Below are 26,506 nucleotides of genomic sequence, written 5' to 3' on the forward strand. Positions count from 1 at the left end.
ATGTGAAAGATTTACCTTACGTGAGACCTTCTTCAGCCATGGTAAGGAGTTTGAATATTATTCAAATACAATAGGAAGCCACAGAGATGTTTTAATTAGGAGAGAAAGTGTCAGTTTGGTATGAAAACTACTATGTTAGGAGTACATGCAGACTCTTATGGGAACACCTTGAGAGGCATCCTAAAAAGTCCAGTGGAAGAGAAAGCTTCCGAGGCATTAATCATGAAGTTACAAGTCATTCAGAAAAGTGAAGCATAGGATGTAAGGGAGGGAGGGAAGAGGCTGTAAAGATAACCAGGGGCCAGATCATAAAGCTTCATTAGCTACAAACAAAAGCCATGGCTTTGTTTTCAGGAAAATGGAATATCATTGAAAGAAAATCCAATTAGGAGGCTGCTGATGTCATTTAGCCAAGAATTAATGCCTTGAACTCATTTTTTTTAAAAGTATGAGTGGAGAAGTGTGGATAGATTAGGAATAGTAAGGAAGAAAAACTAGAACTTAGTGATGGCTTAGAAGTAGAGGATAGTGGGGGCGCCTGGGTGGCTCAGTCGTTAAGCATCTGCTTTTGGCTCAGGTCATGATCCGGGGGTCCTGGGATCGAGTCCCGCATCAGGCTCCCTGCTCCGCGGGAAACCTGCTTCTCCCTCTCCCACTCCCCCTGCTTGTGTTCCCTCTCTCGCTGTCTCTCTCTGTCAAATAAAATCTTTAAAAAAAAAAACTGCTCTTTATTAAAAAAAAAAAGTAGAGGATAGTGTAAAGAGAAAGGAGCTAAAGATGAAACCTAGATTTTCTATTAAAGATGATATGACAGACCCCATCTACTTACCTCTGCTTTTTCTTTAGAGTGCTACTAAAGTAAAGGTAAAGGAATTTTTTAGAAGGATAAAACTATTAAAAATAGGAATAAATACTGCATTTTAAAAAAACTTGTATCTGAAAAACTGATGGAGCTTAGGAACTGAAGAAGCAGAGTCAAGAAAGCAAACATCTAAGGTTGCTGTGGGAAAAACGAAGAAAGCACTCAGCTTACAACAAGGAATTCTCAAAAGGTCAACTGATAACCTTTGGAGGTGAGGACAAAAGTGGAGGTAAAAGTGCTAATACTGTTTGAAAGTCTGTTTTAGAAGCAGTTAAACCTTCAGATTATATTGTATTTGAATGTGCTGAGAGGAAATTCAACAAATGTAGAAAATATACCAAGAGGAGATTTCTTAAATACATATCCTAGCACACAAAAATCCAAAAACATTACAATTAACTACAAGCAGCCACACCTGGCTGGTTCTAAGTGGCACCGAAAACAAACCATTTGTTCGTTTATCCATTTATTCAAGAAATACGTATTGACACAATATAACATGATTAGATCCTTCGTTCTAGAACTAGACATCTTGGATTCAAATCCCAGCTTTAACACTTGTTACCTATGTGACTTTAACTTGTCTTTTCTTCAGTATCTCTTGTGTAAAACAAAGCCAAAGAAGTATCCATTTCATGTGTTTGATATAAAGATCAAATTTTTTTAAATTCCTGGCATATAAGTATAACATAAGTATTTGCTGCTGCTTCTGTTCCTACAACATGTCCAACTATTCCAGACTTTAGGGATTATAGTCAAGAAAAAGACAAAAGAAAGTCTCATGACATTCTGGGGTGGAATGTAAGTAGGTCACCCCAGAACCAATAAATTCCAAAGTAATCTAAAGAGAGTGGCAAATGCTGTGAGGAAGATGGATTGTCCATAGTGGAATTATCTGTTTTCCTGATTAAATAAACGAATAAGTAAATGAAAAGATTTTAATCAGCATTGCATTGTTTCTCTGTGGAATTTAACTTCCATGACTAACATAACATAATAAAATAAAATTAAAAACAAAAACAAAAACAATTTTTATATCATAAAAAAAACTATGGAACAGCAAAAAAAAGAAAGAAAGAAAAGAAGAAAAGAAAGGAGGAAAGAAAGAGAAGAAAGAAAAGAAAGAGAAAGAAAGAAAGAAAAGAAAGAAAAGAAAGAAAGAAAGAAAGAAAGAAAGAAAGAAAGAAAGAAAGAAAGAAAGAAAGAAGAAAGAAAGAAAGAAGAAAGAAAGAAAGAAAGAAGAAAGAAAGAAAGAAAGAAAGAAAGAAAGAAAAAGAAAGAAAGGAGCATGGGGTGCCCAGGTGGCTCAGTCAGTTAAGCTTCTGACTCTAATTTAGGCTCAGTTCATGATCTCAGAGTTGGGAAACCGAGCCGTGCTTTGGGCTCCTTGCTCAGCACTGAGTCTGCTTGTCCCTCTCCCTCTGCTCCTCCCCCCTTCCCGCCCCCCCCGCTCACACTCTCTCTCTCACTCCCAATCTATCTCTTAAATAAATAAATAAATAAATAAATAAATAAATAAATAAATAAAATCTTTTAAAAAAAGAAAGGGAGGGAGCAAACATAATGAGCGTACTAGACACTTTACACCTGATTTAATGTAAGCCTTATCGCTACATACAATGCAGGCAGTGTTATCCCCATTTTACAGACAAAAAAACTAAGACTTGGTGAAATTCACTAACTTCCAGGGGGTTCGGGAGCCACAAAATTAGTGAGTGGCAGAGCTAGGATTCAAACGCAAGTTTGTCTGACTTCAAAGCCCAGGTCACATAGTCTCTCATTTTCTGGATATTTTAATCTTTTCTGCTACATAAATACGTATTTTTCCTAACATGAAACTTAGAAAGTGGCTTCGTTTTCCCTTTTTTGTCTTTTATTAATTAGCAGCTACTCTTAAAACATTTCAATGTTTGCTTATGTTCAGTTGTCACAGAGCTTTTTCAGCAGTTTTTTTTTTTAATTTAGCTTCATGCTTCTCAGTGACCTCAAAAAATGATACCCAATATTTTTTAAAAATCATATCCCGTGGCCTTTTATAATATCTCCTATGCTTACTTATTCTTTTTACTCTACATGCTAACTTTAAGCCCTATCCATCACTAATCAGACCTTCCACCTAGAGATCTACCAAGGACTGTTTATTTCTCTTCATTAAGAAAGCCTCCTGGGTTGCTGAGTCCTTGTCCCAACCTTCTCATGCCGGTGAATAGGCATGAATTCTTTGTCTCTAATAATCAGCAAGTAGCTTATACTTTTTCAGCTCTTCATTTTGCCTTTATCTTCAGAGAGATATCCTCTCTCTGTTTCCTGGAGGTGGAAATGAGTATAGCCACTAAGCAATTGCATGAAGGACACAATGACAAAACCAGGTATAAACAAAAGAGACTCCACAGTCTATCATAGGAAGACTTTCAGTTGGCCATGTTTGATGGAAAATGCAGGGCTTTTGTTTTGCTGTTGTTTTACCATCATGCACTTTAACACTGACATCAGGCTAGCAGGTGATGAGTTACTTCTGAGGCTCTTCTGTGGATGGACTCTGCAGTCCAAGCTACTGGGGACCAGCAAAACTTAGCTTCGATGTTGCAGATGCTATTTATGTCCTAAAAAGTCTAATTAAAATTTCACCAGATCAGTCTCTCTGAAAGATTTGGAAACAAAAAACAAGGATTATCACCAATTATCTCCCCCAATGTCTTTTCTTTTGTGCAATATATCTTGATTTATAACTCTCTGCTTATAAATTTATCTTCCATTGTAGAATTAGGTATTCCTGTGGGTTTAAAGGAAATTAAGCTTAGAGTAGTTAAATTCCAAAAATAGTCTAGGAAAATGTTCTTTTTGTATGATATAAGTCTGTAGGAGGGCTCTAGTAGCCTATTTCAGTGCAGAGAATCCATTCACTTTAATGGAATATCCAATCTAATGGAGCATATTGTGCTCAAAGAAAAACTCATTCTCAGGAATGTGCTGAACCAGGTACATAATTTACCAGAAATGAAGTTAAGTTCAGCATATTCTAGAAAAATGAATCACATGAGGCTTGGATCTTGTGCTGTGCATTCAACTTAAATAGCACTGTTTGCCTTCTACAACCATGATGATTTGAGAGAAGCCAAAAATATAGTCACATTGGGAAAATAGGCTGCTATCAAGTCCCTGTGCTTTTTACATGTTTTTTCCCAAAGATGGTATCTGTAACAGTACCGCAGAGCACAACAGGGAAGGACAGAGATACTTTTTTAAGTTGTTAGTATCGCGTGTTTGCATGTTTACTTTGTCCAGTCCTCTGAACTCCTTTATTTTTTTTTTCTTCTCACAGCCATTCTTCAAGTCACTATTTAATAACAGGGCTGCAGTTTTAGTATACATTCATTTTACATGCCTCTTTCCTTTCTTTCCCATAATAATTTTCAGCTTTCATTATTTTCATTTTCCCTACAAGAGTGCATATTTTCTTTTCTCTCCAACTTTTTTTTTTTTTTAAGTACCTCGTGTTGAAGGTGGTCATCTGGGCTTTTCCCCATGAATTTTTACCTTTCCTACAGAATAAAGTTCAGGAAAATTTTTCTGTAAAGGACTAGAGAGTAAATATTTTCAACTTTGTGGGCCACATAATATATCACAACTACTTAACTCTGCCATGTGATATGAAAGCAGCTATAGACAATATGTATATGGATGAACATGGCTCTATTTCAATAAAATGTTATTCACAAAAATGGGCAACAGGGTGGATTTACCTCATGGGCCATAGTTTGATGATTTCTGAAATAGATGATGGGATGACAAAATAAATGAAATCTTCACAAATAGCTAGAAGAGATGCAAAAATGCCTAACCTGCCTAATTTCATGCACCGAACTTCAAATGTTTGGACATAGGAGATATGCCTTAACATTGCTGACTCACCAAAGTTCATAATATAAATGAGCTGAACACAGTATTCCTAAATTTGGGGGCAGTATTCTGCACAGTAGGTAATACATTCAGTATCTAAAATGCATCTCACTAATTGTCTAACAATAAAGAATAATATTTAGAAACTAAGATTTATACCAAGGTAAATATTTACTTAGCCTCAATTTTCCGTGTTTTGACTCAGAAAAATAATTTTTCTTCAAATACAGTTTGGAAACATTTTTATTCACCAAATGATGGAAGGAAGGAAGGAAAGGAGAAGAAAGGAAAGGAAAGGGAATGGAAGGGAAGGGAAGGGAAGGGAAGGGAAGGGAAGGGAAGGGAAGGGAAGGGAAGGGAAGGGAAGGATCCCTAATATAAAGAGGAAAATCCTATGTTTTAGTTCATGTTAATAGAAAAATTGTATCAGATATTCTTTCTTATAGATCAAAACTTATAAGCTCTGGAATGTGCTTCAGTTTTTGTGGAGAAGTTAGGTTTGAAGGACATTTCTAGAAAAAATATTTTACTTGAAATAATTAAAACATGTTTAAGAAAACATGGTCTGCAAGAACATATAGAAATATTGGCTTTACCTAAATGTTATAAATTTTGTAATTAAAAACTTTCTTATTTTTTTAAATTTTTTTATTATGTTGTTAGTCGCCATACATTACATCATTAGTTTTGATGTAGTGTTCCATGATTCATTGTTTGCGTACAACATCCAGTGCTCCATTCAATACGTGCCCTCCTTAATACCCATCACCAGGCTAGCCCATCACCCCACCCGGGCTAAATGCCCCAGTCAAAAGACACAGGGTATCAGATTGGATAAAAAAACAAGACCCATTGATATGCTGCCTGCAAAACATTTTTTTAATTTAGTTTTATTTTATCATGTTATGTTAGCCACCATACAATACATCATTAGTTTTTGATGTAGTGATCCACGATTCATTGTTTTCGTATAACATTTTTAAAGAAACATGGGTAGTGCCACTTATAGAAGCACTGTTGAATATATATTGTAAGAAAGACACATTTTAATTTTGAGATCACAGGAGGAACACTATGCAATAACATTGCCATTTTTACCCTTGCATTCTTTTCTTCCTTAGTACCATCTCCATCCCATCCTTATTAAAAAATATATAATTATCTTCCACATGATTTCCCTCTAGGCATTTTTTTCCTTATTAAAAAAAAAAGTAACAAAAAACAAAAGCTAATTTTGAAAAAAAAAAGAAAGAAAGAAAGAAATACTTACATCTCCTAGTCCCCACCCCAAAGAAAAAGGAATGTCTAAAGAAATGTAAATCATTGAAACCATTGCTAATTATTCAGGACCAATCCTAATGTATTAGTCTTGAGATTTACTATGAGAAATTGGCTCACAAGATTAGAGAGGCTGAAAAGTCCAACCATCTGCCATTTGCAAGCTAGAGACCAGGAAAACCAGTGGTCTAAGTCCAGTCCAGTTTTCTGAGAACCAGGGAAGAAAATAATGTTGAAATCTAGTCCAAACACAGGAAAAGAACAATGTCTCAGGTCAAGCAGGCAGGAAGAAAGCAAAATCAGGCGAATGATTCCTTCCTCCACTTTTTTGTTCTACGCAGGCCCTTAGTAAATTGTATGATGGACGCCCACCCACATTGAGGAAATCAATCTACCGATTCAAATACTAATCTTGTTAAGAAATAGCCCCACAAAGACACCCAGAAATAATGTTCAATCTTGACATCTCTTCACCCATTCAAGTTAACACATAAAATAACCATCCCACCTAAGGAATTACAGGAAGAGGAACTGTCATAGTTTTCCCTATAATTGACTATTCCCAAATCAACATTTGGGAATCCTTTATTCTTATAAATGTAGTTCTTCTTTCTTACCCATTATACCCTTATTGTTAGCAGTAAACTGTATTTTAAAAAACCAAAATATAGAAATGTGGTATTTCAATTAGTGCTTAGCCTACATTAAAGGGATTTCTTTTTCTTATTCTTAATCTATGACCTTTCAGCTCATTGTTTAATAATGATGTTAAATAATTCAATTCACTGTAGTCAAATAACACTTACTGTAGCCCTCCATAGATTGAGGTGTTAATAGGAGGATTATTTTGACAGGCCCACAATACGTAATACAGTAGCAATCCAAAATAAGTTTAGCAAATCTGGAGTTCTGGAGGAGCAAACCCGAGAGATAAATAGTATATCTAGTAAACTTCCATTAACTACCTTCATCCATTTGTGTTAGAGCATATGAAAAAATCTTCTTGTAACACTAACTATGGAAAGAACTCTACAAAGAGATCAAGTAAACTTGTCTCCTTAGTCAAAAGATACACATACAATAAGTCAACAAAATGCAAAGCAACGATTTATAAATCCAGTAAGAATGGTTCATCCAGAACTGAAGTGACATTTAAGCAAACGGTAACAACTGTACACTTTAGTGGGGAAATAAATCCAGGCGATCCAGTACACTATAGGAAATTTCAATACCACTTATTAAAAGGCAAGAGAGGAGCGCCCAGGTGGCTCAGTCAGTTAAGCGTCTGCCTTCGGCTCAAGGCATGATCCCAGGGTCCTGGAATCAAGCCCCGCATCGGGCTCCCTGCTTAGTGGAGAGCCTGCTTCTCCCTCTCCCTCTGCTGCTCCCCCTGCTTGTGCTCCCTCACTCTCTCTCTGTCAGATAAATAAATAAAATCTTTAAAAATAAATAAATAAATAAAAGGCAAGAGAGACTTCTTGCAATTAAAGGTTAATTTGAAGATAGCAAGAGGGGAAGAATGAAGAGGGGGAGATTGGAGGGGGAGACGAACAATAAGAGACTATGGACTCTGAGAAACAAACTGAGGGTTCTAGAGGGGAGGGGGTTGGGGGGATGGGTTAGCCTGGTGATGGGTATTAAAGAGGGCATGTATTGCATGGAGCACTGGGTGTTATACACAAACAATGAATCATGGAACACTACATCAAAAACTAATGATGTAATGTATGGGGATTAACATAACATAATAATAAAAAAAAAGAACAACCTCAGCAGAGGTCGGGGGGAAAATTTTACTGTGCTTATTGTAAAAAAGGAACAAATGTATCCATCTATTTTTTTCCCCCTGGAGGACAATGGAAACTTCAAGCCAACTCTCAAAACTACCATCCAGAGAAAGGCAAAAACGAGTAGAATCACTAACACTGACACATACTCATTTATGAGAACCTGTATATCTAAGCTCAGTTAAATTTGTTGAGTAATTGATCCAAATACAAAGTCAAATTACTAATTCTTTGTGGGGTGACCTAACAGATCAGGAATTTGGCCTGGACAACATGACCAGTGGAAAATGAGGTCATGGCAGCATTGTGGGACAGGGGGTGGAGGGTAGGAAGACTTCCATAAGAAGAGGAACACATGTTGTATGCAACTGATGAATCACTAAATTCTACCTCTGAAACTAATAAATAAATTTAAAAAAAGAAGAGGAACACAATGTCTCCATTGGTACACCCAAGATATGTTTTATGTTGACTTTCAGTTTGACAGCTTCTGAACAGTTGTACACAGGACAAATCAAGCCAAAGAAATTAGGAAAATTTGGATAGTATTTAATTCCAACATAGATAAACTAACTTTGTTCCTGATCCTACTAATCTCTCACACCAGTCTGGAGAGGAAGAACCAAACAATAAGACCAAAGAAGAAAATAAATAGAAACAGAGAAAGAGTAGCCTAGAAAGTTGCCTTTTGGAATCCTTTGGAGTTCCTAAATATATCCATCAGATTTATGTTTCTCAATGAAGTTCCACTCATCTTGTGGCCCAAGAAGAGAACAGTTGTTTCTGATATAGGGGAGGTAAAATTTCTCCTCTAACCTCTTAGGGTTTCCAACTGGGACTGACAGAAGACAGATTAACAAGAAAAAAGAATAAAAATTTTATTTATTAAGATTTTACATGTACATGAGAATCTTCACAGGAGAATGAAGACCCAAAGAAGTGGCCAAGCCTGAGTGCTTATATACTAGGTTGAACAAAGAGTGGCAATTGTGGAAAAGTAAGTAAAATGCATGGGGAGACTAAAGGAAGATAACAGTTATTTTTTCAAGGTCTATCTGTACAGGTTTCTCTCAACCTCAACTCCTTGATTCTGATTATAAGAATATTTCTTCCTGGTATATGGAAGACATCTTTCATGTGGAAATTTCATCTCCTGCTTTCAGAAAGAAAAGGGGAGGAAGAGTGCCCTTCTTGCACCTGCTGTTATGCAAATGCCTTCAACTCAAAGTTATCAATATGCCAAAGCAGTATATTTTGGTGTGGCATGTCCTTGACTCCTTCACTAACATAAATATTTGCTTTCCATTGAAGTAAACTTAGAGGTATTTATTAACTCCTGTGCTAGTCCAGGAATTAATATCTTCCTTGCAGTTTTCTATTCCTGGTGTAATATGTGATAATTATATATAATATAATAAACTTTGAGTTTTCAGAAGGTATACAGCCCACGACCTTAATCAATCCCAGATTTATGCGTATCTCAGAGTTAATTTCCTTTTGGAAACAAAAGCAAAAATAAGCTATTTGGAAAGCAAAAATAAGCTATCAGAATAAAAAGCTTTTACATAGCAAAGGAAGTCATCAACAAAATAAAAAGATAACCCACTGAATGGGAGAAGATATTTGCAAATGAGATATCTGATAAGGGGCTAATAATATCCAAAATATATAAACCAAAATGACAATCTGGTTAAAAAATGAGCAGAGGACCTGAATAGATATTTTTCCAAAGAAGACATACAGATTGTCAACAGACGCATGAAAAGATGCTCAACATCACTGATCCTCAGGGAAATGCAAATCAAAACTACAATGAGATATCACCTTCCATCAGTTAGAATAGCTAAAATCAAAGTGACAAGAAATAACAAGTGTTGACAAGAATGTGGAAGAAAAGGAACTCTCCTTCACTGTTGGTGACAATATAAGTTTCTATAGCCACTGTGGAAAATGGTATAGAGGTTTCTCAAAAAGTTAAAAACAGAAATACCATATGGTCTAATAATTCTACTACTGGGTATTTACCCAAAGAAAACACTAACTCAAAAAAAGTATATGCACCCCTATGTTTATTGCAGCATTATTTACAATAACCAAGATACGGAAGCAACCTAAGTATCCATGGATAAGGAAGATGTGGTACACACACACACACACACACACACACTAGAATATTATGCAGTCATAGAAAAAGATGAGTTCGTGCTATTTGAGACAACATGGATGAACCTAGCAGTTCCGAGAAGGTATTATATCAAGTGAATAAATCAGACTGAGAAAGATAAATACCATATGATTCCACTCATAAGTGGAGTCTAAAAAAATGAATAAAAAACAAAAAGCACAATCAGATCTATAAATAGAACAAACATGGTTGCCAGAGGGGATTGTGGTTGTGGGTGGGCAAAATGGGTAAAGGGGAGAGTGAGATACAGACTTCTGGTTATGGAATGAATAGGTCACAGGAATAAAAGACACATCATAAGGAACACGGTCAAAATACTGTAATGGTGATGTAACAGGACAGAGGGCAGCTATAGTTGTAGTGAACACAGCATAATGTATAAACTTGGCACATCACTAAGTTGTACTCCTGAAACTAATGGTAACACTGTGTGTCAACTATACTCCAAAAAAAAAGTCTAATTTCCTTTTAGCCTAAAAAAAGGCTAAAACTTTTTTTTCCCCTGCAAATAGCCATGATTTTCTTATGCTATTTTTAGTCATAATAACTAAATTACAGGAATTGTAGTGACTTAAGTTTTCCCCTCTCTTCTTCCAAACAGTGTTATTACTTGATTTCCCTATGCTTTCTCAATCAAAGTTAAACTACCATTTTATTCTTGAAAGGTGACAGTTTTGATGAAATAACAACTTGGATGTTAAGAAATATTCTTTAGCTTCTTATAGCAGACATTACTTAGAAATTAACATGTTGGAAATGCAAGAATTACATATTATAACATTAAACAAGTGTATTGTATTTGCCAGATGCTAAAAGTTATTTTGGGGACAACAGAGAGACTGCACTTATAGATTGATATGATAATGAGATTTTGTGTTAAAACCATAAAAACACAAATTATAAATGAAGGAAGTTTAAAAACTGAGACTAATATTGTAAAGTCTTTTTCTACCTTTTCTTGTCTTACTGCCTATTTTACCCCTTTGGCATTCAAAATAGAAAAGGAAACATTCTCTGTGATATCAATAATATGATTTTAATGAACAAAGGGTGGTGGCCTTAACAATTAGCCCAATTATTAGATCATTAGTCTAAATATCTATTAGTCAAGTATTCTAAAATTAAATTTGTTTTTGCTTATGTGCATAAAATGTAACTGACGCAGTTACTTAGGCATGCAGTTGGGGAGCTTTTTAACTTGATGGGTATAATAGAAGGTGGCTGTTAAATATACTATAGGTGGTTTGCTGAATTTTTCTGTATAAACATAAACATGTTTGGACAAATTTTAAAATTATTCCAGGCTAAAATTATCATAGTTATGGCCCATCGTATTGAAATTTAATATCTTAACTATCCTTTTACCTATGCACTTAAGTACACCTCAGAAGTTTCTTCTGATAGCTCTTGGCCCTGCCTGTATGTACATCTTTGACTAATTTCCTTGTGATTGTTTGCCAACTTTTTATTCAAGCACACCTTTTGATAGGTTTCTCAATAGATGTAAGAAGATGCCTACATTTCCCTGACCTCATCTGATGCCACACTTTAGCCAAAGGAAATAGCTTCATGGAAGCGTAGGACTGGGAATATATAATTCTCAACTCTTTTCAACTCTTTATCAACAACCCTGTTGAGAGGCACAGTATTAATAAAGTATTATCTGGTCTTCTATTTTCCTCCAGCTATTCTAAAGTTAATTCTTTTTTTTACGATTTTATTTATTTATTTGTCAGAGAGAGAGCACACAAACGGGGTGGGGGGAAGCGGCAGGGCAGAGGAAGAAGCAGGTTCCTCACTAAGCAAGAAGCCTGATGCCTGACTGGATCCCAGGACCCTGGGATCATGACTTGAGCCTAAGGCAGACGCTTAACCAACGGAGCCATTCCGGCATCCCAAGTTAATTCTTGAATTAAGCCAGATAGCAAAGAGTATTTTAGGTCCCCTAATTTTATTCTTCTGTAGGATTGCTTTTCATTGACACAAACTAAATAAATCCAGGCCTTCTTGCTCCCAAGTCCTGTGTCAACACAAAATGTTATTCAAAAGAAATGATATCCCAATTCTGAAATCACTGGTGAAGTCTTACGTAAAAGTTTTCTTGGAGTGCTCTATGGATTGGAGGTAGAAGTGAATGAATATTGGAACCAGGGCAAAAATCACACCATAAGAATTCCTAAAGATCCTTTCCTTATCTCCATCCCCTAAGTCCTCATTCATTAAAACAGCTGTTCATCTTTGTCCCATCCACAAATTCTTAAAGCCGTTCTCAGCTCTTTATCATTCTGCCTTTACTCCATCTTCTTCAAAGATTTTTTTTTTATTTCCTTTTTCAAACTTTTCCTTTGTAGAGAAATCTATCCCACCTCTCTTACTGCTTTAAGTATCACTACCTGTCAATCCAAATAGCATGATAAAGACATGGCAGACAAGCAGTGAAGATTTAAAAAGGGAGGGGTAAGGGAAGGAGCTAAGAATATTTCATAATGAACACAGTAAGGAATTTCAAAGACATGTTCATTATTATTTTCTGATGGCATAATACCAAAGTTAAAATTTTCCTGTCACACTGAATCTTACTTTAACATTGTACCACTGGAAAATAATCATGAACACGTGTTTGACTCATGACTATACTCGTTATAAAAATTGTGTTGACCCTAAATGTTCAACACTATTTCCCTTAAATGATCACCCAGAGATGAAAGTTCTTTTTCGTCTCAGCACCAGCAATTGTGTTTGTAATGATTCAGTTTGTTTATATCTTATGGAGAGTACAAATCCTATGATTCTTCGTATCAAGGATTAAAAACTTTAGAACCACATTTGAGTTATTGCTCTAGCAATAGGAAAGGTATGTATCTCATCTTACTTGATCTCATTTCTTTCTTGTCCCATGGTCTTACATTTTGAAAATTTTTACGTTGTGGTTAAAATACACATAACATAAAATGTGCCATCTTAACCAATTTTAAGTGTATAAGTTCTGGAGCAAAAAATCTATTCTCATCATTGTGCAGTCAACCTCCAGAACTCTTTTCATCTTACAAAACTGAAACTGTATACCTATTAAACAACTCCCCATTGCAGCCCCCCCCCGCCCCTGAAAACTTTTCTACTTTTTGTTTGTATGAATTTGACTATTTTAGGTATTTTATATTAAGTAGGATCATACAGTATTTGTCTTTTTGTGACTGGCTTATTTCACTAACATAATGTCCTCTGGGTTCATTCATGTTGTAGACTGTGTCAAAATTTCCTTCCTTTTTAAAGCTGAATAATTATTCATTGTCTGTATATACCACATTCTGTTTATCTACTCATCCAACAATGGACATAGGTGTTTTTACCACCTTTTGACTGTTGCAAATAACGATGGTATTAACGTAGGCCTCAAGTATATTTTTGAGACCCTGCTTTCAGTTATTCTGTGTATATACCTAGAAGTGGAACTGCTGGATCATATGATAATTCTATTTTTAACTCATCTAGGAACTACCATACTATTTTCCATAGTGGCTATCTATTTTACATTCTCACCACCAACAGCGCACAAGGGTTCTGATACTACTTCACATCCTTGCTAACACTTGTTATTTTCTGGGTTTTTTTGATGGTAGTCAACCCAGTGGGTATGATTATCTCATTGTGATTTTGATTTACATTTCCCCCGTGATTAGTGTTGTTGAGCTTGTGGGCTTGTCAGTCATTTGTGTATCTTCTTTGGAGAAATGTCTACACAAGATTTTTGCCCATGTTTTAAATAGGTTGTTTGTTCTTTTGATGTTGTTAAGTTGTAGTTCTTTATATATTCTAGATATTAACCTCTTAAGTGAAATATGATTTGCAAATATTGTGTCCCATTCTGGAGGTTGTCTTTTCACTCTCTTGATTGTACCCTTGGATGCCCAGAAGTTTTACATTTTGATGTAGTCAAACTTACCTATGTTTACTTTTGTTTTCTGTATTCTTCATATCATATCCAAAAAATCATTACCAAAACCAATGTCATGAACTTTTCCCTTTATGTCTTTTTTTCTAAAAGTTTCTCACACTTATTTCATCATATTTTGTCTTGTACTGTATATATCTGTGTATTGTTAGCATTTATATATGTTGTATCAGTTACCTTAAATTCATTCTTTAGCAAGATCAGGAGATACATAGACAGGTTTATTATTATTATTATTATTATTATTATTATTATTATTATTATTATTATCCAACACTTTCTTGACACAATTCCTTAAACCCTCTCCAAACCAATAAGCAGCCTTGCTGCATATTTAAGTCTTGCAATTGATTTTACACTATGTATTTGAATCTTGAAGTGTATCTATTTATTCTGTTTACCATAAGCCTAAAATGCTTCATACTTCAGAAGTTCCAGTTTTAGAATAATAACTAAACAAAACAGCTAACTTAAAAATTTGATTTTCTAAAAAACTGTGGAATCGTGGCTAGAGAACATAAAGTTTTAGAAACCAAAGGTTTCTAAAGGGTTGTATGGTAGCTCTATTTTCAACTTTTTGAGGAACCTCCATACTGTTTTCCAGAGTGGCTGCACCAGCTTGCATTCCCACCAACAGTGTAGGAGGGTTCCCCTTTCTCCGCATCCCCGCCAACATCTGTCGTTTCCTGACTTGTTAATTTTAGCCATTCTGACTGGTGTGAGGTGGTATCTCATTGAGGTTTTGATTTGGATTTCCCTGATGCTGAGTGATGTTGAGCACTTTTTCATGTGTCTGTTGGCCATTTGGATGTCTTCTTTGGGAAAATGTCTACTCATGTCTTCTGCCCATTTCTTGATTGGATCATTTGTTCTTTGGGTGTTGAGTTTCAGAAGTTCTTTATAGATTTTGGATACTAGCCCTTTATCTGACATGTCATTTGCAAATATCTTCTCCCATTCTGTCGGTTGTCTTTTGGTTTTGTTTTTTTTTTTAAAGATTTTATTTATTTATTTATTTGACAGAGAGAGAGAGAGAGCAAGAGCAGGAACACAAGCAGGGGGAATGGGAGAGGGAGAAGCAGGCCCCCTGCAGAGCAGGGAGCCCGATGTGGGGCTCGATCCCAGGACCCTGAGATCATGACCTGAGCCGAAGGCAGACGCTTAACGGCTGAGCCACCCAGGCACCCCTGTCTTTTGGTTTTGTTGACTGTTTCTTTTGCTGTGCAAAAGCTTTTTATCTTGATGGAGTCCCAATAGTTCATTTTTGCCCTTGCTTCCCTTGCCTTTGGCGATGTTTCTAGGAAGAAGTTGCTGCTGCTAAGGTCAAAGAGGTTGCTGCCTGTGTTCTCCTTTAGGATGTTGATGGACTCCGGTCTCACATTCAGGTCTTTCAGCCATTTAGAGTCTATTTTTGTGTGTGGTGTAAGGAAGTGGTCCAGTTTCATTGTTCTGCATGTGGCTGTCCAATTTTGCCAACACCATTTGTTGAGGAGACTGTCTTTTTTCCATTAGATATTCTTTCCTGCTTTGTTGACGATTAGTTGACCCTAGAGTTGAGGGTCCATTTCTGGGCTCTCTATTCTGTTCCATTTGTCTATGTGTCTCTTTTTGTGCCAGTACCATGCTGTCTTGATGATGACAGCTTTGTAATAGAGCTTGAAGTCCAGAATTGTGATGCCGCCAGCTTTGCTTTTCTTTTTCAACATTCCTCTGGCTATTCGGGGTCTTTTCTGGTTCCATACAAATTTTAGGATTATCTGTTCCATTTCTTTGAAAAAAGTGGATGGTATTTTGATGGGGATTGCATTGAATGTGTAGATTGCTCTTTTCTTTCTTTCTTTTCTTTTTTCTTTTTTTGCCTTTTTCTTTGCTCCTTTTCTGACTGTCTCTTGGCTTTTTACTTTCCAATTATTTCTCCATTCCCAACTTTGCTCCCCTTCTTTATCTTTAACTTTCTCTTCATTTCTTTTTCCTTTCCCTCCTTTTGGCCTTCCTGCTTTTAACTGCATTCCCTTTTTTAATATTCTGTAGCAGGCATTAATAATCTCTTGACTTGAACATAGAAATATTCTTTGGTTCTATGGCTTCCAGTCTTGTCTTTTACCACCACAATTCATTTTTCACAATATTGTCAAATTAAACTAAATTTAGATTATTTTAACTCAAACAAATAGAACAATAGACTGCATCCCTTTAAATCATTCAGTTCACTGAGTTTGGACATAAAACTCTGCCAAAATACAGAACATTGCTATCAACCCCCCCCAAAGATTCTTTAGGTTTCTTCCTATGTAGTTCTTCCATCGATGCCCTCAGCAGCCAATAATCTGCTTTATGTCCCTATAGATCAGTCTGCATTTTATAAGTAACATTGTACTATATATACTCTTGTACCTGACTTCTTTCACTTAGCATGATTATTTTGAGATTCACTGATGTTGTTGCATATATTAGTAGTTTGTTCCTTTTTAAAGTTGAGTAGTATCCTAAGGCATGAATATACCACATTTTGTTTATCCATTCACCTGGTGATGAAGATTTGGACTGCTTAGAGTTTACAGTTTAGGCCCATTGTTGATAAAGTTGCCACAAACATTCGTATGCAAGTGTTGGTGTGGTTGAACATATGATTTCATTTCTCTTGAGTAAATACGTAGAAATAGAATGGCTAGGTCATATGGTAGGTGTATTTATTAGCTTTATGTGAAACTGCCAAATGATTTTCCTTTTTACATTTCCTGTACAAAAGTTCCAGTTGTTTTGCAACTTTGCCAGTTCTTAGTATTGTCAGTGTTTTACACCATTCTAATGGGTATGTGGTGATGACTTCATTTTGCATTTCAAGGATGATTAATGATTTGGAGTATCTTTTCAAATGTATATTTGAAATTAATATCCTTTTTTAAGTGGCTGCTCAAATCATTAGCTTATTTTTACTGGGTGTTTATTATTACAAAAGTTTAAGAATTCTTTATATGTACAAGTTTTTTACCCAATATGTACTTTCCATTTTCTCTTCCTTTCTAAAAGCAAAAGTTTTGAATTTATATCAAGTCTAATTTACCAACAATTTATTTTATGATCTGTGCACTTTTTGTCTCATCTAGAAAATCTTGTCCTAGTTTGAGGTCACAAAGAATTTCCCCTATATTCTAGTCTCGTGGTTGTACAGTTTTAGCTTTTTGTTTTGAGTGAATCATTTTAAGTGATTTTTAATATGTTGTAGGGTAAGGATTGAGATTAATTTTTTTTCCTGTGGATATTCATTTGTTCCAGAGCCATTTCTTTGAAAGATCTTCCTTTCCTCATTGAATTACCTTGGCACCATTGTTGTAAATCAATTGATCATATTTGTGAGTCTATTTCTGGACTCTCTATTCTGTCCCATTGATGAATTTGGATGTATTTTATAGTTTGGGTGCCATTATAAATTGATTTTTTGTTTCATTTTAAAATAGACACTATCTTTTTTAAGGACCCTTGTCCTCATCCTTATCTCCTAATCAGAACCTTCACTGATTACATATCAAATAATGTAGAACACTTTCAACCTAACATTGAAGTCCCATCATTATCTAAAATCCTCCTTTACAGATTTATCATTGGCTTCCTGCATTTCCAATAAAATTAATTACTCACTGCTCCAAAAGTATACTCCAAACTTGCATTAAAAAATCAAGGATAGGGTGTAAGCATACAGTGTATCTGTGGATCAGTAAGTAGTAAGGGACCCTGATATAGAAGTAAGACTCAGAGATCAAGCAAATTCTGTGTGGTTTTGGAGGATAAAACTAGAATTAGTGCTGGAAGCCACAAAGTGACTTCAGTGTGATACTTATGATGATACAGTTAGATGATATGGTTAGAGAAATGCAAGGGATGTTCTCAGGAGACCATGAATTCTGTTATTGACCAAATAAGGGCTTGGATGATCACCCATTGAGAACGTTATAAGTGGAATAATGGTGTCTGATGGGGGTTAGACCAGGTCTCCTTTATAAAGCTCCCCTGAGCCCTGAGATTACATAAATATGTTCTCTAAATTCATTAGGTTTTTTAGTCACTAAATATTATTTTCGCAACTAAGAAGAATCTTTTAGCTTTTGCCCCATTTATGTTCCCTAGAGCCAGTTTAATATTTCATTTTATACTTAATTCTTCAACATGTTACTCATGAACTACTGCTGAAATGAGTGGAGGCTCTTTTTTTTTAGAAAAGAAGCTTCCGCAGTAGCATTTCCCATCTGAAGTTCTAGAATCATTCTTCATAAGGTATTATTATTGTATTACTAAATAAGAGAAGGCATTTGTAAATGATTATGCTTGATTATTCTTTGTCACATCCATAAATTATATATTGGGTTCTCCTAGTGGAGTGGATCTAAACTGGTCAGGGCAGCAGGAGGTAACAGCTTTAGCATCTTTCAAAACAATAATTAATTTTCAAAATGCCAAGACCAATTGGCAGTAGTTAACATTGCCGCCAGAGCATAATCGTGGCCTGGATGCCATAGAGACAAGTTGTCTTGTGTTGCCTATAAATGGATTCTCAGAAAACCTAATTTGAAATTACTGCCTTTAATTATACTGCTGTTATAAATAACTTTGATAAAATTCATACAGCTGGCCTCTTGTTTGTTTTTCCCACTTAAATGCACTGTACAGTGTAATCATCTGAAATAAACATCCATTACAAAGAATGCTTCATCTCAAAGAACGTATTATTCTGCTCATCCAGCCAATTGTTATTTTTTCCTCCCCAGCCACATTTCAATCTTGCACCTATTAATGGGATGAACAAATTACCACACTCTCATAATGTACCAACTAGCAAATTAAAACAATTCATTGGTGCTGAATAGGGCCATGCATTTAAAAGATTTTAATTCATTTGTAGCCTAAATTACCATGTTTTCTTTTCTTTTTAAACAGACCCTGCCAACTTAAAAATTGTTGAAAGCCATACTCTTCTCTGAGAAATATAGTTATGTCACTTCCTAAGTAGGAATCCCTATCTTTGAAAGAAAACAGAAGACACATAGAAATGGCTAACAGACACATGAAAAAATGTTCATCATCCTTAGCCATCAGGGAAAATCAAATCAAAACCACATTGAGATACCACCTTACCCCAGTTAGAATGGAAAAATTGACAAGGCAAGAAACAACAAATGTTGGAGAGGTTGTGGAGAAAGGGGAACCCTCTTACACTGTTGGTGGGAATGCAAGTTGGTACAGCCACTTTGGAAAACAGTGTGGAGGTGCCTCAAAAAATTAAAAATAGAGCTACCCTATGACCCAGCAATTGCACTCCTGAGTATTTACCCCAAAGACACAGATGTAGTGAAAAGAAGGGCCATATGCACTCCAATGTCCATAGCAGCAATGTCAGCAATAGCCAAACTGTGGATAGAGCCAAGATGTCCGTCAACAGATGAATGGATAAAGAAGATGTGGTCCATATATACAATGGAATATTACTCAGCCATCAGAAAGGATGAGTACCCAACTTTTACATCAACATGGATGGGACTAGAGGAGATTATGCTAAGTGAAATAAGTCAAGCAGAAAAAGTCAATTATCATATGGTTTCACTTATTTGTGGAACATAAGGAATAGCATGGAGGACCTTAGGAGAAGGAAGGGAAAAATGAAGGGGGAGAAATCGGAGGGAGAGTTGAACCATGAGAGACTATGGACTCTGAGAAACAATCTGAGGGTTTTAGAGCAGAGGTGGTGGGGGGATGGGTTAGCCCGGTGATGGGTATTAAGGAGGGCATGTACTGCATGGAGCACTGGGTGTTATTCGAAAACAATGAATCATGGATCACTGCATCGAAAACTAATGATGTATTAGTTTGTATTGTATTGTAGATGTATTGTATGATGACTAACATAACATAATAAAATAAAATTTAAAAAAAAGACCACAGCAGATTTACTTCCACTTTTTCAAGTTTAAACTCTAGGATAGATCATTTAAAATTGTAAGTTGAGCTATGGAAATGTACAAATCAAAAAAAAAGGGGGGGTATTATGCTGAACGAAATAAGTCAATCAGAGAAAGACATGTATCATATGACCTCACTGATATGAGGAATTCTTAATCTCAGGAAACAAACTGAGGGTTGCTGGAGTGGTGGGGGGTGGGAGGGATGGGGTGGCTGGGTGATAGACACTGGGAAGGGTATGTGCTATGGTGAGTGCTGGGAATTGTATAAGACTGTTGAATCACAGACCTGTACCTCTGAAACAAATGATACATTATATGTTAAAAAAAAGTGGGTTAGCCTGGTGATGGGTATTAAAGAGGGCATATTCTGCATGGAGCACTGGGTGTTATACGCAAACAATGAATCATGGAACACTACATCTAAAACTAATGATGTAATGTATGGGTATTAACATAACAATAAAATTTTTTTTTAAAGTAAATAAATAAATAAAATTTAAAATCATTAAAAAAATGAAAGAAAGAAAACAGAAGACACATCTTTCATTTGATATGCTTTTTAACTCCAAAGTCCAAGGAAAGGACCTCAAAAATTGTATCAAATATTGGCCTCAGTTCATTTATTTTGTAGGAGAGCAGAACTGCCTCTTTTACAGAGGAGAATGGAGCCCTTTCTTCCTGGTTCACTGTGATATAATTGTCATCTCTATCTCCACTGCAATCAGGACAGGATTTACCAAGGTCAGTTCAATGTGGTCCAACTATTACCAAGCTCAGTTGAACTCAATTCAGCTGTTGCCAAGCTCAATACAACCCCACAACTCTTTATTAGCTACAAGGCACCACAAGGCACTATGAAGATTTCCAAAGTGAGTAACACGTGGCCTCTTTACTCAATGTGGAAAAGAAGCAAAAAAGATTAACTGTAGAACATTGTGGCAGTTTGGAAATGGTTAGATGGGAACACAGATGATCAATGCTAGAGCAAGGGTGAAACCATAAAAGAAGTTAAAAGGGTTGTTGGAGTTCAAAGGAGAATGGCTGTTCATAAAGCTGAGAAAATGAGGTAGCCCTTGAGGAAAATTCCATGGCTTCACTTTTGCTGTTTTCTCTACAAAGAGCCGCATAGAAATAGAAGTATGGGACACGTAACTAATGATGTACTGTATGGTGGCTAACTTAATGTAAAAAAATAAAAGAAAAGTATGGGACAGGGCACCTAGGTGGCTCAGTCGGTTAAGCGTCTGCCTTCAGCTTGGGTCATGATCCCATGGTCCTGGGATAGAGTCCCACATCGGGCTCCCTGCTCATCGGGGGGTCTGCTTCTCCCTCTCCCTCTGCCTGTTGCACCCCCTGCTTGTGCTCTCTCTCTCTCAAACAAATAAATAAAATCTTTCTTTTTTAAAGTATGGAACATATTTGGTATTATGATAAATATGGATATGATAATTTTGACAAACAAATAAGCAGGGTATTGCTGGAATCCAGGAATTAAGAGGAGTTAAGGCTGAGATAAATACCAGAAAAGTAGATGGGAGTCAAAACACAAAGGCCCCCAAATCCCAAACTGCCCTCTTTGTATGTATTAAGCAGTCAGGAATCATTGAAGCCTTCTGATCAAGCAAAGGAGATGTCTGGAATTATACCTTAGGAAGATAAATCTTGAAGCTCTGTGGATATACGGATCAAAGACAGCTCCTACATTCTATCTTGTGGGTCGGCATTATGGTAGGAGAATGAGAGGCAGTGAGAGGTCTGAGAATATCTTCCTCTCTCTAGGCAATTAACTGCAACAGGTTGAGGAAAGGGCCAGGACTGGAACTTGATCTTCTTGCAGACTGGGCACCAGACCTGCCACCTAGAGGATATACAACTCAGGAGCATGGGAGATAGTCCAGGCCAGCAAGTGCAAGGGCAACAGCCAGCCAGTTTATCTGATGATAGAGCCCACCCTAAACCTTCAGTGTCTGAGTTTAAGTTCTCACGGGGGCAGGGCCTGGGACAAGGACTTATACCAGTAACTTGTTTGGGAAGTGTTCACTAGGCAACAGGAGTGAGGCAGAAGGAAAGTGAGAGAAAGAAAAGGGGAAGCCAATCGAAGGGTGTAGTAAAGAGGTCACTGATATGGCAACAGGGCTTGATTCCACCAGGATCTCCTTATGAAATGTAAAGAATGTCTCCAAGAATTGACCACCTGAAGGACTGGGGGCTGACGACTTATCCTCCAGCTTCTGCTCCCTTTTGGCAGAGAGCTACCTAGGGGTAACATCTCTGTACTTTGGGCTGTCCTTGTACACAGGCTTTCACAAAGTAACCTCCATTGGTATTTGGCCAAACTGAACCTTCCATTCTCTTTCATGGAAGTTCCCAAGGCAGTTAACAAAGCCAGGCAACTGCATATCCTAATTACCATGGGCCCTTACTATACAAATTCCAGAGCTACTGCTTGCTTCCCCGTCACCTGTGCCTCAGCCAACCCAGTGCTTGTGAGGCTACAGTTCACTAGACATTATCACCATCCCACTTACTACCAGCAAAGAGTTCCCTGTGAAGTTTGATAATGAGTGACCCAGCTCCTACATTCTTTCTTGTGGGTCCGCATTATGGTACTATTTCTGCTACCAACTATCTCTCAGTCTGGGTTCCCCTCAAAGCAGTACTGCTGACAAGACTTTTAGTGCGGTTGGTGTATTTCAGAAGTTACCCCAGGAATCATCAATGAGGAATTAGGAAACATGAGAAAAGAGTGAGTAAAAAGTCAATTTAAGGGTGCATTTTGAAGTCAGTTATGATTCTAATGGGACTCCTGAGAGATATCCAAAGTGTCTTTCTGAATTCTGTATCTGACAGAAAGGATGGATCATTTTTCCACAAGCTTCTGACTCCCATATTTTTGAGTTTGTCCCTAGAGGTATTATTTCCCTTGCACTCAGGCTTGTACAGAGCCAAGTGGGTTTCCATTGTTTTAGGAGTAGAAACTAGGTTGCACTCCCTTGAGATGGGACATTCTCACCAGGAGGTCAGTTGGTGCTCACAAAGGAATTGTTCTCTAGGGCTGCAGTTATCAGAAGTGGACTGAGATGTGACATGGGGTACCAAAGGCAACTGCCTGAATCTGTTTATCTCCCAGGATGTGTACCTTTTACAAGGTAGCTTGGGTACCATGATGGGTCCTCAACTTCTTCACAGAATGGTGTCTATTTATTCCCCCCAAGAGACGTTCCTTCCTCTCAGAATCAGCCTTATCATCTCCTGCTCCCAGGGGTTCAATCTTGACTGCTGCCCAAGCTCATCTTGGATCTGATCTATATCAGTAGGTATGGATGGCTTTTAAGAAGGAGAAAGTGACATGAGCTGGTACTTCAGAACAAATCCCCTGCTGTGCCCTCCCTGCTGACAATCACCGTTCCATCTCTGTTTTCAACTGTCTGTTCCAACAGGATATGTAGGCTGGCATAGCTTGGCCTCTGTAGACCAGTTGGGCCCCACTTGCTGGCTTTCCAGGGCCTTTCAAGGCAAACTCGATTCTGCACCATTAGTTTCTCCTTTAGAAAGGAGAAACTTTCCTTTCTCCTAGATTCTCAAAGAATCTAGCCTCCCTCTAAGCCTCACCCCTAATGTTGTGAATTGCCAAAGGGAGACTTGTCTTTCGTTTTTTTGAAAGGATTTTCAGTTTTTCCCAAAACCTGGTGTGCCAAAAGGAGCATTAAGACAACTTGTCATACCACTCTTTTCTTTTTGTCTGGCCTGCATCTTTCTTAATGCACCATTTCTAATCCACAAGATTATAGACCCAACTTCAAGATTGCTTTCTTCTATATCTGGATTTTGTAATCAGCCAATGCTACAGATGTAGCACAATGTTACACAGTTTCCTAGGGATCCCACATGGACCCCAGGGTGAAGTGTGGTGAATTTTGCACAATACAGGGGGAAAAAACATGTGACTTTCTAAAAGTAATCTCATTCCCTGTATCTTCTTCTTGAGTTCTCCTTATGGCTGATACGGAAAACTTGATTTTTTTTTTTTTTTTCAGAAAAAGATATCAGTCTCTCCCAGTTCAAAACTTCATCACATCCAGTCTTTCAAGGTTTCTTCCCATTATCCCTTCAATTTTCAGAATACACTAGGGCACTGAGCTCTCTTTAGAGTTCTATACACAGGTTTTTACTAGGTTTTTACTGCAGGTTTTACTACTATTGCTAAGGCACCAAGACCTGGTGACTGGCTCTTTGTTACAGTCAAGCAGGGCTCTGATCTTCCAACCTGTTTGAGTTTTCACTGTCATTGCCAGGCCTTTTGCCTGGTAGTCTTTTCTGTGGCCTTCTGTTACAAAGTCCCATTGACTTGTACTCTCGTTGACCCTTGCTTACTTCCCCAGGCTAGCAATCTCAGTTATCTTTCACACACACTCACCAAAGCACAAGACATCTGGATTTCCTCACTCTACCCCATTCTGGAAGAATTGGGAAACTGGCACAGCTGCCTCTGTCACTTCTACCCAACCATGCAGGTGATATATCAGGCACCTCCCTTGCCCACTGAAAAGCTAATCTGAAAGACATTGCAGTCTTTCCAGGGAAAGGAAGAACAAACATCATTCTCCTGGTTTTCCCACAACCATCTCCTGGTGAGGTTTGCATATACCCTGTCCTGCCCCCACCCCTTCTCCCCAAACCATGTTCAACCCAGCGTGGATAAATGGGGAAGGAAGACACTGGAATTTCATCCTTCGTTCTTCTCCCCCTCTCCTGTTCTTCAGCAGCAGGTAGTAGTGAGCAGAGAGTAATTATTCTTCCTGTAAAGTATTGATTTAAAGTCATACCCTTTATCTCCCTACACTATAGGTTGTAGTAAAACTACGCCCTGAAGTCCAAGATCTCTTCTAGATGTATAAACATGAGATTTGAGAACTTAGAAAACACTTTTCTCTCTCAAAAAAATCAAGCTTTCAAGAATATTACCGCTGGAGTCTCAGGAAAAAAAAAACATCTAATGTGAAATTAGAAGTAAAATTGTATCCCCTTTGACCTAAGCCAGTGGTTCTTAACTTTGGCTGCACATTGAGTCAGTGGGGCAGCTTTTAAAAATACTGATGGTCAGGTCCTGTACCCCGGGGTCCATTCTTCAAGAGCTTCTGGAATCAGGCCCAGTTAGAGGTATTTATTTGAAAACTTCCCCAGTGATTCTAATTTTTAGCCAGGATTGAGAATCACTGACCTTAGACTGTTCTGTGTCTTCTCTCTGAATGAGAGGATACCATTGAGCCCACTGTGAGGAGAAAACATGATTTGCTGGGAATGAATAAAAAGAATTCTAATATTTCATGATTAGCATCTGACTACAACTCTTGTACATTCCACAAAGCAGTTATCTGATCAGTGATTTCATGTTACCATCATAACAATTCTTTTACGTAGATACCATGTGAATACATGTAATTCAAGAATGAAAGTGGAATCCAAAGACGCTAAATAAGCAATGACTTTATCACTTAAATATTAGAGAAAAAAATACCAATCCTGATTTTTTATATTAATAGTTATCATTTGTGACATCACCGTTAATATGATTAAAAAGTTGGGGCACGGGAGTGGCTCAATCAGTTGAGTGTCTGACTCTTGGTTTCGGCTCCGATCATGATCAGGGGTTCGTTCGTGAGATCAAACCGCCGCGTTGGGCTCCACGCTCAGCAAAAAGTCTGCTTGAGACTCTCTCTACTTCTCCCTCCACCCCTCCCTGCCACTCTCTCTCTCTCTCTCTCTCAAATAAACAAATCTTTAAAAAGTTACTTTTCCTTTTATTAAAATTAAATTTTTAACTATTATAGAAATCTATAACCTGAAAAATAAAGGTTCTCATAATCCCACCTCACAAAAATAATCACTGCTAATGGTTGGATGTACCCTCCTCCAAATGTGTCCTATTCATATGATAGCATATATCATGAAAGCATTATTTACCCAAGTGAGGTCATACTATATACAGCTTTGAAGCTTAATTTTTCACTTAAAAATATATCCTACACGTGTGCTGTGTGAGCTTGTGTGTGCATGTATGTGGTGTATCTCTTTTCTTAAAATGGCTTATGTATTTCAATGTTAAGAAACTAAACATTTGGGTTGTTTCCAATTTCATATTATGACAAACCATACTATAATGAACATTCTTGTTATAATGAACATATCTTTGGACAATTTTGTAGGTGTTTTAATAAAATTGATTCCTGTGAGTAGAATTTCTGATTTGAATCCCATAGACATTTTCTACCTCATTAAAGTTTACCAAATTGCCCTCCAAATAAGTTGTGCCGATTTACAATTATTTCAACAATATATGGCAATGCTTGGTGTCCCCAACTTTGGCTACACCAGGTATTAATCAATCTTTTTTAATGTGCTGATCTGATAAGTGAAAGTAAATGCCATTGTTAACTGAATTTGCATTTGTTTGCTTATTGAGATGGAGCATCTTTTTGCACGTGGACAAAAGCCATGTGCAGTTCCTCCCCTGTGAACTACCTGTCTGTGTGTCTTACTCATTTTTTCCTAAGATCAACCAATTTCTCTCTTTTTTTTTAATTTGTA

General features: G+C 37.0%; 1 protein-coding gene across 2 annotated transcripts in view; it reads left to right on the forward strand.

Annotated features, from left to right (window-relative positions):
• Nucleotides 1–26,506, forward strand: part of MARCHF1 (membrane associated ring-CH-type finger 1) — a 315,590-nt gene that overhangs the window by 199,225 nt on the left and 89,859 nt on the right. The gene's annotated exons all lie outside the window — the stretch shown is intronic.

This window comes from Neomonachus schauinslandi, chromosome 2, assembly GCF_002201575.2.
Source record: "Neomonachus schauinslandi chromosome 2, ASM220157v2, whole genome shotgun sequence".
NCBI classification, from domain to species: Eukaryota; Metazoa; Chordata; class Mammalia; order Carnivora; family Phocidae; genus Neomonachus; species Neomonachus schauinslandi.